The 17,552-nt window shown below is 43.0% G+C and overlaps 1 protein-coding gene across 1 annotated transcript in view; it reads right to left on the reverse strand.

Moving 5' to 3' along the window:
* Rap1a (RAP1A, member of RAS oncogene family) overlaps positions 1-11,254 on the reverse strand; it is a 140,262-nt gene extending 129,008 nt beyond the window's left edge. Inside the window, exon 1 of the mRNA XM_036190453.1 lies at positions 11,236-11,254. The gene's annotated coding sequence lies outside the window, so the exon portion shown is untranslated. The remainder of the gene's footprint in view (positions 1-11,235) is intronic.
* Positions 11,255-17,552: the final 6,298 nt, after the last annotated feature.

Here is a 17,552-nt window from a genome sequence, read left to right on the forward strand (position 1 = left end):
GAGAATACAGAATCATGACTTCTGTTTTCACAAAATTTACACTTTTATGGATAGCCTTTCATTTTGGATTCCATTTGCCTTCCCTTTCTTGCTGTAGAGATCTATTTTTGTGTAGTCTTGCATTATTGATTACCAAATTCAAGAGAACACTATGGCAGAGTCATTACCTTCCAAATAAAACCAGCCTCTGAATGCAGCTTTAGGAAAACTTACCCAAGGCTGCACTGGTTTTCTGCCAGTCTCAGCTGCTTCCTACAGAATACATCTGAATTTGCCTGCAACTTTCTTGGTTTCTTTGAAAAAAGTTGCTGTTTCAGCAAACCCACCTATCTCAGGATAGTCAGCCATGCTACTTCCGGATGCCATCCTTGACAGCATAGAGATGAGGAAGGAGAAGGCATCAGTCTACACCCATGGTAGAAGCTATGGGGTGGTGCAGATGGTCCTCTCTGAGTTTTCCATCTCAAGGAAGACAGAGCCACAGCTCCTGAGAGCAAGAGCCGTTGCCCAGTGGTGAAGGAGCCTCCAAGCCCTATCTATTTCATAATCGAGCTCTGCAGCACAGCATGCTGGCCTCTGGTGCTTTCCAGGTGCCAAGAATCTTCTATAGCCACTATCTCTTCAGGATACTTAGATGCAACTTCTGGCGAGTTCCAGCATATGGGAAGGGCAGGGTTTCTCTTGTGCAGACCTGCCGAGCTCCACTGGACTACAACCTTTGTTATTGCCTCTGTTAGCTTTCAGGTCTTCCTTGAAGCAGGCAGGGAAAAAGGCCTGGCCAGTCAGAGAAAATCTTCATAGTGAATGCTATGCAAACCACCAAACAAGAAATTTAGCCCTTAAGTCTGGTAGTAATGGACCATTAATCCCAGAACTCAGGAGGCAGAGACAAGTGGATCTCTGAGTTTGAGGCCAGCCTGGTCTCTACAAAGCAAGTTCGGGCTAGCCAGGGATACACAGAGAAACCCTGTTTCAAAAAACAAAAAACCTAAACCAACCAAGAAAGAAAGAAAGAAAGGAAGGAAGGGAGGGAGGGAGGGAGGGAGGGAGGGAGGGAGGGAGGAAGAGGAAGGAAGGAAGGAAGGAAGGAAGGAAGGAAGGAAGGAAGGAAGGAAGGATTTTAGCTCTTTCACGGCAATGAAAACAAGTAGTCAAAACGTGTACCATTTCACATATTCTATGAACAAAATCTAAGATGAGGTACAGAACTGGAATTTGAGTTCTCCAGACAGAAGTGTAAGGTTTCTCACAAAGTCAAAGGAAAGGGAGCTGGGTTGGCCATGTTTACCTTTCATCATGCTTTGTCTTATTATGGTTTTTCTCAAATAGATAAGTCTCACTCTGACCCAGGCTAGCCCGAAACTGTCACCCAGGCGGCCTTGAAGCCATGGTGATTCTCCCATCCTAACTCTCCAAGTGTTGTTTGCCACACTTCTCTTGTTTTTAGTGTCTTTTCCCCCCAGAGGGCAGTTGCCACATCTTGTGTAGCTAAGGCTAGCCTTAAACTCCTGTTGCTCCTGCCTTGGACTCCCACACACTAGGATTACACATCTGTGTACTGCAAATCCTGATTGTTTTTGTTTTGCTTTAATTTGTGGTACTCATAGATGCAAGGCACTCTACCACTGAAATATAACCCAAAGCCGGTGTGTGGTGGCACATGCCTACAATCCCCCAACTAGGGAGGTGGGGGCAGATGGATCTCTGCGAATTCTAGGACAACCAAGGCTACACAGAGAAACCCTGTCTCAAAAAACCAAAGAGGGAGAAGGAGAGGAGGAGGAGGAGGAGGGGGAGGAAGAGGAGGAGGAGGAGGAGGAGGAGGAGGAGGAGGAAGAGGAGGAGGAGGAGGAGGAGGGGGAGGAAGAGGAGGAGGAGGAGGAGGAGGAGGAGGGGGAGGAGGAGGAGGAGGAGGAGGAGGAGGAGGAGGGGGAGCTCTTATTCATGCATTCATAATATAATTCTACACTTCTCTCCTTATCTGTCTCTTCTAAATGAGGGCTTTCTTTTCTTTATTTTGTTCTTTCAATTTTCATTCCTTTCTTTTCTTCTTCTGTTTTTATGAGAGGGTCTTATATGTAGCCCAGGCTATCCCAGAACTGAACTCATAATCCTCTTGTCTCCATCCCTCAAAAGTGCTGAGATTATAGGTATGTGCCACATCTGACAAAATGGTGGATTTCTTTTCTTTCTTTTATTTATTTTAGATAGAGTCTGTCCATTAGTCCTGGAACTTACTATGCAGGCTGGCCTTGAGCTCACAAAGATCAACCGGCCTCTGCCTCCCTAAGTGTTGAGATTAAAGGTGTGCACTACTACTTTTGGCTAGACTTCTTGACAGCAGCAACTCTCTGCAGTCTCATGCTTACATCCCTGGGGCCCTGCTCACTGCCTGTTCTAGTTTGCTTTGTTACAGTGATAAAATACTGAAAACCCAGCTGCAGGAGGAAAGGGTTTATTTGATTTACAATTCCATGTCATTGCTCAACATTGAAGGAAGCCAGGGCAGAAGTTCAAGGAAGGAACCTGGAGTCAAAAACAGAAGCAGAGACCATGGAGCAATGCTTCCTAGTTTATGCTCAGCTACCTTTTCTTTCATATACACCTCAGGCCCACTTGCCTAAGGATTGTACTACCTACAGTGGGCTGGGCCCTCCTTCATTTAAATTCCTCAGTTGAGATCCATTCTTCCCAAGGTTGCCTAGGTTTGTATAAGTTGGCAAAAACTAATAAGGACACTGTCCATAACCTATAACATTAGATACATAAGTTTGATTGATGGATGCATAAAAACAAAACAAAACAAAATCACTATTGATACAGAGGCAGATACACTGTGAGGGCAATGAAGCCGAAGACTCAGGGTCCCTCCTTTGCAAGAGGAGCTACCTATAAACTTTGAGTTTATAATTTGGTGTTCTCTTCCATAAAAAGCCACATACATTCCATAGCACCTAGAACATGGAGACTAAAGATCTTGAGTTCAGAGACAGCTTGGTCTATGCATTAAGATTATGTTTAAAAATAAAAAGAGAGAGAGAGACACAGACAGACAGACAGACAGAGATGAGAGAGAGAGAGAGACAGAGAGACAGAGAGAAATAGGGAAACACACAGATAGATTTTAGACTACCTAAAATCTAAGATGCCCTTGATTTGCTAAGACAGAATATTCTCTCTATATTTAATATTTCTTCCTTACTGATCACTGGAGTCGGGGAAAAAAGCACCTCAGTTACCTTTCTCCTTCCCTGACAATTTTGGAGAAATGTACTCTGCAGTTCAGCCATCATTTGATCAAAGGAAATGGAAATGCTGGAGCTGTGTACCTGGCAGCATGGGCCATACTGACACCCAAAAAATCACATTAATTAAAGACAATGAGATGCCCTGTGCAATGATCCCAAGGAATGTTTCTTCCCATTAATTATCGTTCATCATCTTTATAGAGAAGGAAGGTATGGCCTCTTAGCACCTGTGGTCCTTTTGGAGCTCAGTCATTTGCCTGAACCTTTTGTTTGGAGGGTCATTTGCTCCTGAGAGCCTGAGGCATCAGGGTTGGATCTTTAAGTTATTGTCCCTCCCTCCTTGTTTATTCTTCATTACTATTTGGAGGCAGGCTAGCCCTGACTGCTGCTAGTCTGCATCTCCATCCTCGTCCATCACCATCCTGGTCCTTTGCCTCATTTTTGTATGCAGCACTAACTGGTGTTTTTCCTTCTGTACTTGCTTGTCTTCAGCTGAGGTTCCATACGATAGCCACAATGGCCTCTGTAAACAATTCCTGATGACTGGGTGGCTTCTAAAGCTCCAGTCCTTAATGACTCCTTGGTTACACCCAAGATGAAGCTCAGATTCTGCTCTGTTCTGTGCAGCCCTGTGCAAGCTCACCTTTTCATCCTCAGCTGTCCTCTCCTTACTTGTCCTCAGGATGCTCTGAACTGAGTCCTTGTTCTTCAAAGACAGCACTCTCTGCTGTCTGCATAGCAAACAGCAAGGTGTTCAGGCTTCCATGTCCCCAGTGGTACCTTACACTTCTGTCTGAATTAGTGCTGCCCAATAGAAATATGATGTGAGCCATGTGTTTATTTCACTAGTCTGGTAGGAACATTTTAATAAGGGTAAACATTATAAAACAACAATAAAATCTCATATGCTGCAAAGGCAAAAGTGGATGAAGCCCTCCTGATATTAAAGGTTGTGTTGAATTTCTTCAGACCTACAGTTTACTTTTACACCTTAATAGCACTACAGCTCTATGGTCACCTTCTTTTTTTTACTTTTAAATATTATGTCTATTTGGGGAGAAATGTATGTGAAGATAAGAAAACCACTTGTCAGGCTCTGTATTTCCTTCCACCATCTGGGTCTGTGGGATCAAACCCAGACAGTCAGGCCTGATAGCCCTCTTTTGCCAACCTTCTTGATTATCAGACTGGGATGTCACTTGCTCTGACACTCCCTGGCCTGTACTCAGCACCCTCGTCTTTCACTACAGCATCCCATGTTTAACCTGATCACATTACTTTCTGCACTGCGATGCAGCAGCTGCCTGCTCACTTGTCTTTGTTTCTTGTTAGATTCCGAGCTCCTTGACAATGAAGACTTTGTCTAATTCATTTCTGTATCATCAGCATCCAACAATCCAAGCCTAAAATATTTGCTTAGTTTGTTTGAATGCCTAAACAACAATCCTCTGTGGACCAATACAGTACTGCAGGACCAGGTCCCTCACTCACTATGACCTCATCTCCTACTATACTCCTTTTGTTCTCTGCTCCAAACACATCCGCCTTCTTTCTAGTCTTTGAATAACTGAAGTCTGAGCTAACCTCAGGGCCTTTGCACTGTGTGCTCTTGCTGGAAAGCCCTTCTGGTGAGGGTATGTTGGTGTGGTGGGTTCTCTTTTTGCCTCTGACACCTCATTAAAGCTTTTTTTCCTTGAAAGCTTTCTAAAGAGAACACACAAAACCACTCACTTTCTAATTCTGTCACTTTTTTTAAAAAAGCAAGTTTCTCATTACTATTTGGAGTGTTGTTTTATCGATCTGATCTCCCCACTAGAATAAAAGTTTCCTGAGATAAATCTCTTCTGTTGTGTTTGGTAATATATTCTTCTAATGTAGTGTCTGACATCTAGTAGATATATGCTCCATAAATACTGGTTGACAGCAAGAAAGTCTACCTAGAGTAGTGGAGAGAAAGGAAAAAGAAAAGATGCTCAGAATCTGAGTCCAGTTTCCCCATCTCTCCCATTTAAAGTTTCACAATGTCTAAGTGGCTTGGAGAGTCTGAGCATGTCTGATTCTCTGCCCTACTGTCAAGGTTTGCCTGGTTCCCTAGTAAAGGACTGGAGGGATAGAATGTGGCTGCTACAAGCTTCTGTGGCAGTTGATGAAGATGGCCAGAAGGAGATGCAGGACTTCAGCAGGACCCATTGAACAAGGAGGGCTACATGTAGGAAGGCCCTCATGCACAGTAGCCACACTGGAGTTGGCTCTTCCTGAGTCTTAAAAAGCATTGAGACAGTGCAGAGAATGCAGGAGCCGAAGGCCAGACTCTGTGTTGACCACTCGGGACAAGGGCAAGCTACCAATGCTCAGCCCTCTTGGCTAGGTAGAGACAATTCTATTCACAGCACAGTGAAGACAACCTGACATGACATGTTTGAAAGCAATTTGTGAGCCACCGTGTGTTTGAAAAGCTGTGGGAAGCATTTCCCGTGAGTTCTTTTGTCTGCCCACCTTACACCTTTAATCATTGGATTTATTGATTACTTATAACTCAGGGATCTAGTAAGCTTCGATTTTGTTGTAGAACTCAGGCTCTTTGCTCCTGAATTTCCCAAGGTTTGGAAAATCAAATTTCAACTGACGGGAGCCATCATAATTTGTGACTTAAGGAGCCATATCTCAGTATTTCAATGATTGTGTGTATGTGTCAATTGTTTCTTATATGGATGTCTTCCCTCCCCAGATTTAGAATGTAAGCTCTCTGCTAAATCATTTAGCATTATGTTTACAGCTCTGCTCTTGACTAGTACTGTAGGACTTGAGCTGGGTTACTTGGTCTCTCTCAGTGCAAATCCTCTCTGTTATATTGACATGATAATATCCTTTGCACAGTGGAAGTGTGAGAATAAAAGGATGTGTTTAATGCATCTCAAAGTATTGACCTAGATCTAGTACACAGTAAGACACTAATCAGTGATCCCTTACTAACAAGAGTTACTAGTATAAAGCTGGGTGATGCTAGAATTGTATTTTCCCCAAATTCTTGATTGAGAAGTAGAAATAAAACTAACATAGCAGAGTGACTCCAAACCAAACCTGGCTTTAGTCAATACAAGCAGAAAGGTTTATGGCTTCCTGACCCAGGCAGAGACTTAAACAGCAATAAAAGGTCACTTTATTTTCTTGGGTTGACAAGTGATAAATCTCATTTGAAATAGGCTGTGGGTTTGGGTAGAGAGGGAATATTGCCAGCATTAGTCTTGAAATGTTGGTGAGATGGTTACGGGGCAGAGGAAGGGATGTAACAATGTAACATAGTTTCCAGGATGTTTTTGAAAAGTTCCCTGGGCACTTTTCAAAAATGGCTAAATCCAACCTAGTAGGGGATGACAGCATTTATGTCACTTCTGGACTAGCTGGAGATCCAGGATGGGCTTTGTAGGAGGCACACAAGTTGGAGCTAATTGAGTCAGGTGCCCCAAGGCAAGAAGAAAGAACTTGACAAGGGTTTGAGAGGATGCAGGGGAGTTAACATCCTTCTTGGTATCCAAGGAAACCAACAGTGTCTCTCAGGTGAGTTGTAACAGTCAGTACCAAGGCCTTCTTTCATTTTGTTCTGGACAACCCATTTATTCATTTTCAACAAGTGTTTGTTAAGAACCCACTGCATATCTGCACCTGCCCTCAGGGTCCAAGGAATTTGAAAGAAGAAATGAAACCAGCACCATCAACTTCTGCCTTCACTCTCTTTGCTAGCTTTAGGTCTGGAAGGACAAGTTGGGGCCATGGTGGGGGTGGGAGCATCACTTGTTTATGATTCCCACATGAATAAGTGTGGTGAGAGAATGCTAGGTACCTCTGTCAGCTTCACCCCTTAAATTGCAGTCTTCGAATTTCCAGTGCAAGGGCTGTTACCAAGACATGCTCAACAGAAGGGTATTCTGTAAAGAACTAGGCTGTTCTGAGGGTTGATTTTGAACTCAATGTTTGATGTGACAAGAAATCTTAGTCTTGAAACGATGGCAACTGGAAGTATGTTTTAGCATTGTGGAAATATCACTGTTCAGAGTCATAGGCATACACCAGAGCAGATCTAGTAACCACTCAGATTCTCCCAGCTTTAACGTTTGAAGGCACCTTCTAAACCGATCTTGAAAGGTTGAGGTGGGTGGTATTTATCCCTTGGAGGCACTCCCACTCTCATGAGTTCTTTCTTACTTTTTCTCAATGAATCTATGTTCATCCTGAAAACAACTGATGTGTAGCTTGTTTTGTGCTTAGATAACTTGATTAGTGGGGAACTGATTTCAACATACTAGAATGTAATTGATGATCTAGTGTGTGCTCAAACATGTTCCCATTTTTGTTAAGAATAATCTACATAAGCAAAGACCATGTTTATGTACAGTCAGTTTGAAGCTTATGGTGTTGTTTTAATAATGATAATTTGGACAGCTGTTATGGCAAAATTAATGAAATTAGTATGCTAGAAATTGTTACTTCTATTTAATTTGTTATATCATTATTTTTAATTTTATATAGTTTAAAGCTGTGTTATTAGTTATATAAGACTGTAGACGTCTATATACCTTTAGGAAAAGGAAATGGCCGTCATATAGTACCCTAGTAAGTTCCATAAAGCAATGGTTCTCAACCTGTGGGTTGTGACCCCTTGGAGATTGAATGACCCTTTCAGAGGGGTCATATATCAGATATTTATATTACAATTTGTATCAATAGCAAAATAACAGTTATAAAGTAGCAATGAAAATAATTTTATGGTTGGGGATTACCACACATGAGGACTGTATTAAAGGGTCACAGCATTAGGAAGGTTGAAAACCACTGCCATAAAGTTTTTGTCAGGTATTAATATAATTAGTACACTTCCCACTCTCTGTCTTCCTTGCTTCCTTCCTTGCTTCCTTGCTTCCTCCCTTCCTCCCTTCCTCCCTTCCTTTTTCTTTGTCCCCCGCGCCCCACTTTGGTAGTGTTGGCCATCAAACACAGGTCTCATCCATTCTAGTCATATGCTCTTCCACAGAGCTACATCCTCAGCTTTCTTTGTTTTATGTTCTGTTTGTCTTGTAAATAACAAAGAGAATGGGTTTTTAAAGTCCTTGAAGGAAATTCCTCCCATATTGGCATCCCCTGTCTTTTTTTGTGGGGCTTCATGCATACCAGGCAAGCACTGTACCACTGAGCTACACCCCCAGATCCATATTCATTTTTAATCAAAAGAGTTTAGTCTGCTTACTGGAATTATTGCTTTATTTATTTACTAAACAGGCTCTCATTATATAGCCCAGGTGACCTTGAATTTAATGCAATCCTCCTGCCTCGCCTCCTAGGTGCTCAGATTACGGGCCCAACTCTCTAGTTTTTGGTTACTTGAAACTTTTCTCATTCCATGTTTATTTCTGTGAGGTATTTTTTATGAGGTGCATGTGAGGTAGGCTTAGTTTTGTCTTAGTCCTCTGAAGAACTTACACTTCTTTTCTCTGTCTTTCCTTATGGCGTTGAGAAATCCATGGTCGTTCTGTCATTCTTCTCTAAGTGTCAGATTTTTCGGTTCAACTGCTCTAACCTTTTCTCTTTGGGACAGGGTTTTATGCAAATATGATATGTCTTGATGTGAATTTCTTTTTACCAGGGACACACTGTAGTTTCCCAAGTGAAATATCTGTAGCTTCTCAGTTCTGGAAAATTCCCAAACATCATCCCATCACCGTCAATTCCCATCACTGCCATTCACCCCACACCCCCTTTTCATCTTGCTGAACGAAGACTCTGCCCCTTAAACAATCCCTTCTTCCTGTCTCTAGTCCTGGCAATCACCATTCTACTTCCTGCCTCTGTGAACTTGACGCTAGACAATTCCTGAATGCTATTTAACAGCATTTGTCCCTCGGTGAGTGAATCATTTCACTTCGCAGTCCTTCCTGAGGATCTGTAAAAAGTTTCTTCTTGTAAAGGCTTAACCGTGTTCCATTCTGTATACACCATTTTGCCTATAGATTTATGTGGCGTTAAACCCTGGGTTGATGGCTTCTTTCGGCTATTGTTGAATAAAGCAACTGCAAAGATAGGTCTGTACTTATCTGCTCAAGCCTCCACTCTCAAGATAGATGCACAGGAGAAGAGATGTTAGATAACATGATAGTTTTGTTTTGAGAGGAACTGCCATACTACTTCACTATCTTATATTTGCACCACATGGAATGTGATAAGTCCAAATTATCTAAATGCTCCCTAGTACCTAATATTCTCCCTGCACCCAATGTGTGTGCGTACTTATGCCACAGTATTGGTGCATATATTGGTCAGACAACAACTGTGGGAATCAGCTCTCTTTTTCTGCCATTTAAGTTGGGCTCAGGTCAGCTCTGGCAGCGGGCACCTTAATCTGCAGAGCTACACATATTCTGTGTAATTTCTTCATCTCTGTTTTTCACTTTGTTGATTCGTCTTCTGAATCAGTCCACTATTTAACTTGCCCACTGAAGATGTTGAAGATGTAGACAGTGTTCGGGATTGAAACGCACAGCCTCACACATCTAGGCAAGCATTCTACCACTAGGGTGCATTTCCAGCAGTGTCCAGTGAGTTTTAAATTCAAGTAAGATGTTTTTTCATTTCTGCGAGTTTTCTCTCACATATATTTTGCAATGTTTGAGAGTCTCATTGTTTTTTCATACTTTTAGTTATTTTTCTGGCTTATTTAGTATTCTATAGTCACTAATACCTACATTTAAAGTCTTTGCAGGCCAGTTTTCTTCAGACTATTGCAATGTCTCTCCCCTCCACCCTCTCCTCAAAATATTTTCTTGTTTGTTTGTTTGTTTTTGTGAACTAACATCCTCCAGGACTTGGGGGGATTCTTAGCAGCTTGAGCAGTAATTGGATTTGTGTTCACTTTTGCTAGGAGATTGGGACCAACCTGGGGACACTTTTAACAGAATTCTCGGTTTGGGTATTTTGGAACATAAAAGAAATATGGACTCAGGTTCCTATCTTATGCTTGTTATTATCCTTCACAGGTCATGAATAAATGTTCGGGTCTCCAATCTTACTTTTGAACTCACATGCATCTGAAAATATCCTATCTCCCAGTAAAACAAAAATTCTGGATTACTGTGGACCAGGAAATAATCTTAGACTAGACAGCAGTTTGAGTATTTGACCAACCACTCTTCAGGCTTGTGCTATACACTCATTTTTTGACTTTTGAATATTTTTTTTTTTTTTTTTTTGCCAAACAAACGATGTATGGATAGGTTTACCTGGTAATTCGAGAAATTTATAATAAAGGTATTTCTGACAGGGAACTCTCTGTATCATATATGTCCACAGGTCCTTGGACTTCTGAATTCTGTAACATGTCTGACTTAATATTCTGATGATATTCTACAAACATTCTTTTAATTATCTTAACAAGCAGGTAAGATAAGCATTGTCATTATTGCTGTTCCCATGTTAAAGACCAGAAAATAGAGGCATAAAAAAGTAGAGTGTATGCTCGATGTCAGGGTCAATAAGAGGCGGGTGTTTGAATATGGAAATTCAGCTTCAGTACATACACATTTTAGCCCTCCCCCCAGTCACATCCATTTCTGCTGTGTACCTTAGCACTTCTCCATTTTGTTTAAAATCAAAATAAGAAATCTGGGTTTGGTAGATTAGGCCTATAATTTCAGAGGCAGGAGGATTGTTGTGAGTTTAAATCCAGCCTAGGCTACATAATGAGCTATACCATGAGACCTTGCATCAAAAAACAAGTCAACAAACACCTCCAAACAATCAAACAAACAAGCCAGAATGGGAACAGAACCCAGAACCTTGAGCATACTCAGCACGCACTCTCCTAGGGCAGTGCCTCTAGCCAAGCCACAGAGGCATTTGTTTTTCCAGTGCTGGGGGTGAAAGCCAGGATCTCACACACACTAGGTGTGTGCTCTACTCATGAGCTCCACCTTTCAGACCTTGCACTCTTTTAACTTACCTTAGTTCCATTTTCAGCTCCCAGCCCAGTGGTAGCCTTGAAAACAACAGCTTCAATATTAAGAACAACGCCAGAGAGAGTACAATGAATGTCATTGTTTGTCCTCATTCGATCCCACTGGTAACTCCAGTAGCTTCCTAGTGGATCAGCTCAGATGGCATGGTTTATCCTGTCTTGCCTTTCCCACCCCTGAAGCCACTACCCAGGGTCATTTATTGAAACAGACAAATGTTGTAACCTTTGAGGCAAGGGATGGCAGTTGAGGAACCAACATATTTAACCAAATACCTTGGGAAGAAAGGCTGGGGTGAGATGCTTTAGAAATAAGTGTAAAACAGGAAGTGGAGGTACTGTTGTAAACTGCCTGCTTGGGTGTTGATAAAGACACAGAAATCCTCTGAAAAGACTAGGAGACATTCTTTTGTCTGGGTATTTATGGACATCTTCGTCCAAACATTACCTGACCACTAAGTTAACAGAACAGAGATGTCAGTGTTTGCAGATGACAAAACAAAATTCACAGAAGTCAGTGAGGAAACATGCTGCTAGTGTGGGACAGCCATAAGGCAGCACTAGGTCAGGGCGATAGGCTTGGAATCCAGGAATGTGGAACAGTTGGGCAAGTACTCAGCCACTGAACTGCAGGCCTTGCTTCCCCGACCCCACCTTTTCCAGACAGTCTCACCAAGTATCCCATGCTGGCCCAAAATTCACTCTGTAGCCAAGGCGGACTCTGCTTCGGTTTTAATTTTATCAAAGAGAATTGGATGGGGTGATATGCTGTGGATATTGCTCTGTATAAATAAAATGCTGTTTGGCCAGTGGCCAGGCAGGAAGTATAGGCGGGACAAGAGAGAAGAGAATTCTGGGAAGTAGAAGGCTGGGGGAGAGAGACACTGCCAGCCGCTGCCATGAGAAGCAACATGTAAAGACACCGGTAAGCCACAAGCCATGTGGCAAAGTATAGACTAACAGAAATGGGTTAATTTAAGATAGGAGAAGTAGATAACAAGAAGTCTGCCACGGACATATAAGTCTCTGTGTGTTTACTAGGTTGGGTCTGAGCAACTGTGGGTAAGAGAGATTTGTCCTGACTGTGGGCCAGGCAGGAAAACTCTAACTATAGTGATACAGGTCTATAATCCCAGTGCTCAAGAGGCATGATGATGAGGAGTGCAAAGCTACTGTGGTGACATATAGTGAAGCCATCTCAAGACAAGGAAGGGAGGGAGGGGCATGCGTCCAGTGAGTACAGTAACATGAGGATTCCAGCACAGGCAGTTTAGAGAATCACTTTCTGTTGATGGAGATGAGTAAGTTTAGAAGGGAGAGCTTGACTTTTGAGGGCAGATGGCAAAATTGACTTTGAGCCTGTGAGGTTCAAACAGAAGACTACGTTTGCCTGATAATGGTGACCTCTGATAGGCGCCTCGAGAGAATTCAGGGCTAGACCTAGAATTTGGGCTTCTTGCTCTCCTCAAGGCTGTGCCTAATCTTTTAATGAGACGGAAGCACTTTGCATTTCCTGAATGCACTGAGACATCGAGACATGGTGTCTGGGGGATTTTAAGCAGAAGAGGGGTGCGGCCCTATTGAGTTTGTTTCACCAGGGTGCCTGGGTTGCCGAGTGGCAAATGGATGGGGAAGGAGTTTGTCAAGACCAGGTAGTGGAGAGAGAGAGAGAGAGAGAGAGAGAGAGAGGGGGGGGGGTTTCTGTGTTTTTCCTGTTGGCAGCGGCTCTTCTTGAAAACAAACTCACTCAATTTTTCTTTCAGATAATCCCCCCCACCCCAGATTTTAGGGTTAAAAAAATGCACCTATGTTTGAGTTCCCATGGAATCCCTATAGTTGATTCTGTTTCATGGGGGGACATGCTCATACGAACTGCATTTCACAGATGAATCAAAGAACTCTCTCCTCAAGTGTGTCTACAAGTAGACTCTGATGTCAGTGTCTCACCACCTTCCCAAGTATAGCTTCTACATCTGCTTGTGAGGGAGTAGATGTGCAGTTACAGAGCCACACCTGCACTTCAGCAGGGCCAGGCTTCATCCTAGAACAAATCCCCACCAAGTTTGTCTGCTTGAAACAGTCTCACGACACAGCCTAAGCTGTCCTTGAACTCATGGCAATCCTCCTGCCTTGGCCTCCGAGCCACCACCCTCACCGACGTGGATTTACAGCGAACACAGAGTGAGCACAGAGTGAGCACAGAGTGAGCACGGAGTGAGCACGGAGTGAGCACGGAGTGAGCACAGAGGACGTCCAGCAGCGAGTTGCTAAGACATCAGAGAAGTCCGTGTTGTTCTATCTATGCGAGTCTGGTTAGCTCTCAGCATGATGTTTAGACTTTGTCCCAAAGAATTAGCCACTTAAAAGGATGTTCTCAGAGATGCTAAACACCATGAAAAAAAAAGATTATTTATTCATTTGCTATACATGGTTATGGAAAAATATTCATGAGAATTCTCAAATCTTAGGAAAAGTCTAGAAGTGAACACGGGTCCAACATTGTTAAGTATTGTGTGCTGAAGAACAGTTTCTACCACAGGAGAAAAGGCACACACATGGCTGTGCTGTACCCAGCCAGATGTCCCCACCCTCACACAACTCTTGTGTCCACCTCCCAATCAATTCTCTCTTCCTCAACCCTCTTCTTCCTCTCTGAACAACTGCTTGGTGCTCCATCCAGGAAGTGGAGGCAGCGGCCAGCTTCCCGTTTCCACCCCTCAGCCAGGACAGTCTCCCACACTTGTGGAAAAGAACATTTCTTAAATTCTTTGTGCTTTCCTCAAGTTAAATGGCCCAAAGCCGTGCTCTTACCTAAAGAAAGGGTGGGTGGGTGGAGGATGGACAGGTGTGCCTGTTGACACAGACCTCCCAAATTTGACCATCTTGCTCTCTTTTTCCGTGTGTTTCTTTGGAAAGGAGTGAGTCTTTTAAAATCTCTTTCCGTTTTGGCTTACTGAATTTATCAGCAGTTTATAAATGTTTATGAATGAGCAGTTTGTTTGTTTTGATATGGGTTTTTTCTGTGTAGCCTAAGCTAGTCTTGAACTCAGAATCTTTCTTCCTCTACCACCTCAATGCTTGGGTTACAGGTGTGAACCACCATGCCCAAACCATGCCCAGTTTTATGGCAGTCACCTGGCTTCTTTAGTTGCTATTTGTTTGGTTTTGGTGAAATCATCTCTCCTGGGGCCTTTCAGTCTCAGCTGCCTGTCTGGGCTCTCTGGGATCTGCTTTTGCCTCTTCCCCTCTTTCTTTTCTCTGTGTCTCTCTTCCATTCTTGATAGTGACCATCACATACATGGAAGTGGTTTCCAAACTGACAGATCTCCCAGAACTGAAGGCTTCTTTCTATCTTCCTGCCTGCCAAGCATCTGCACTCAGATGTCTCCTACTTGGCATGCCATGGGTTGGTTGCCTCCTCTATGAATGCATTACTCCTTCCCATCCAGCCTGCAAATCATCTGCTGACTTCATTTCTCTCTTCACTGTATCTGTCAGGATTCTCTTGGGGTTCTCACTCCCAGGGGAGCTCAGATTCCTTATATGGATGGACCTTGAGCTCATCACTTTCCTGCCTCAAAGTTCTCCAGCACTCTCAGAAGCGATTAATCAATCCCGTTATAGTTCATATTCTCACTAAAATACCCCACCCCAGCGAGTGATTCCTCCTTCACAGCTTTACCTTCTATGGTAGAAGTCTGCAAGCTGTGCCTCCTGGGCCAGATCTGGCTTGCTTCCCATTTTTGAAAATAAAGTTGTATTGGAACATAGCCATGTCTGTTCATATACGTATTGTCCATGGCTGGTTTTATGCTACACAATCATAGTTGCTACAGAGACCATCTGGCTTACACACACGCTTGCTGTCTGTCTCTTTAGAAGAAGCTGCCCTTTCCTGGTCTCTAGACAGTTGATCAGAGGTGTCACTCTTTCGCCACTGCATGCTGTGCAATATTAGTGTCCCCTTTGCCACTGGAAACAGGGATAGAAGTGCATTTGAATCTAGGGCAGCCAGAGAAGAAATTAACCCAACCCCAAACCCTGTTGATAAAGCTCAGTTCTCCTCAAGGTTCCATACCCTGGATTCCTGACAGATGTCAAATTTCCCTATCAGGGTTGGGTCCAAGAAGCAAAACCTCTTGAAATTTGATCTTACAGGATTTTGAGGTGTGTTGTCTTTGTGTCTAGTGCTGGAGTGTGAGGTCTACAGGGTGAGCAGTCCAGAAGAGATAGATGTCAGGTGGGGAAGGTAAAAAGGACCACCAGCTGGGACCTACAAAGCTGGATAGCACCTCTGCCAGAAGCACACAAGGGAAAGTGTTCTGAGAAATAGTTGTCATTATGCTAACAATTGCAAACCACTCTCTGGAGACAAGTTCTACAGGCCAATAATCTCAGCACTGAGGAGGTAGAGGCAGGGGGGTTGCCACAAGTTCTAGGTCAGGCTGATCTACACAGCATCAGGTCAGCCAGGGTTATAGAATGAGAAAAACAGACAGCCAGAGAAACAAATGAGAAAAATCACAATCACTTTTTCAATGATGACTTTTTATTTGATTTAATTAATTTTTTAAAGATTTATTGTTAATTATTTCTGTGTGTATGAGCACACGTGTGTATATGTGTACACCTGTGCATATACATAGAGGCTAGAAGAGAGTGTTGGATACCTCCTTTCACTTCACTTCCACCTGTTCACTTGAGGTAGGGTTCTCTCCTGGAACTTGGGGCGTGTGTTTTCCCTCCTAGGCTGGAAGCCAGTAAGCCCCAGTGACTCTCTTGTCCCAGCTCCCCTCAGTGCATACAGGATGCCTAACTCCAGCCTTTAGGATGCACTCTTAACCACTGAGCCATCTCACTAGCCCCTAAGTTTTAATTAAGCTATTCTGAGGGTTGGGGATTTAGCTCAGTGGTAGAGCGCTTGCCTAGCAAGGGCAAGGCCCTGGGTTCGATCCTCAGCGCAAAAAAAAAAAAAAAAAAAAAAAAGAGTGAGTTCAATAAAGGAAATAGTTTCAAGTCTTTGTTGCAGGGCTTAACAAGCCAAAAGAGTCTTTAATTAAGCTATTCTGAATTGTATTCAATATGGTTCAGATGTCTTGTTAGATGCCTGGTTTTGCTTCTCTGTGTATTTGGTCATGGCCCATCCTTACCCCAGGCCATAGGGATACGGCCTCAGGGAGATATGGTTAGCATCTGTGCATTTCACTGTTGATCCTCATTTCTATAGCTGGGGAGACCCCACCCCCACCCCCACCAACCAGTGCATGACATTTGCTGCGTCAGAATTAATGTTGTACTTGTCAGTGGAGCCTGGAAAGAGTAAGATGTTTCACCTGCTTCTGTGGTTCCTGGGTTTAAAAATGATTAAATGGGAATAACATAAAACTGACCAACAGTGTTTTTAAATTACGCAATGCAGTGATATTACGTGCCTATTCACTGCTGTGAAATCATTATCACTTTCTATCATTGGATTTTGTTCATCTTCCCCAACTGCAACTTTGTAGCCATCAGGCAACAATCCTCTTCTCCTTCTCCTCCAGTCCCTTGAAACCACCATCCTGCTTTTTATCCCAAGCAGTTTGACTGTTGACCACTGCAGGTGTTTGCAAAAGCAGAATTGTATAGTATGTATCATGTTGGAGCGAAACACAGTGTCCTCGAAAGACATTTGTCCATACATTTCATATGTCAGACTCCCCTTTCCTTTTTAAGGTTGAGTAATCTTCAATTGTACGTGTATGTTACATTGTATTCCCTTGTTTTTTGTTTCGTTTTGTTTTTCATAAGATGCTTCTCTCTCAGGCCATTGTAACATGACTGTGAACTTCAACCATTTTTTAAAAATTTATTTTATTTTATGTGTATGAATGTTTTGCCCAAATGCATCTATTCACCACATCAGTGCCTGGTACTAAGGGAGCCAGAAGAGGCCTAGGATGCCCTGAAACTGGAGTTATAGATGGTTGTGAACATGGGTGTTGGGGGTAGAACCCAGGTCCTTTGGAAGAATAGCCCTCAGCTTACGAACGAGCCATCTCTCCAGCCTGTGCTATGAATCGGTTTGAATCCTGCTTTCAGTTACTCTAGGTTGATTCCCAGGAGTCGAACTGTTGGATCCTATAGCAATTCTCTGCTTATTCTTTGAAGTGACTCCAGAGGTCCTTGTGTCTAAAGCAGCTACAGTCATGCATCCTCACCAACTATGCACACAGCTCCTACCTTCTCTGTGTCTCAGCTACTTTTTTGGTTTCTAAAACACCAGATACCTAACAGAAACAGGAGGAGAAATTTGCCAACTCAAG

This window comes from Onychomys torridus, chromosome 6, assembly GCF_903995425.1.
Source record: "Onychomys torridus chromosome 6, mOncTor1.1, whole genome shotgun sequence".
In the NCBI taxonomy this organism is placed as follows: domain Eukaryota; kingdom Metazoa; phylum Chordata; class Mammalia; order Rodentia; family Cricetidae; genus Onychomys; species Onychomys torridus.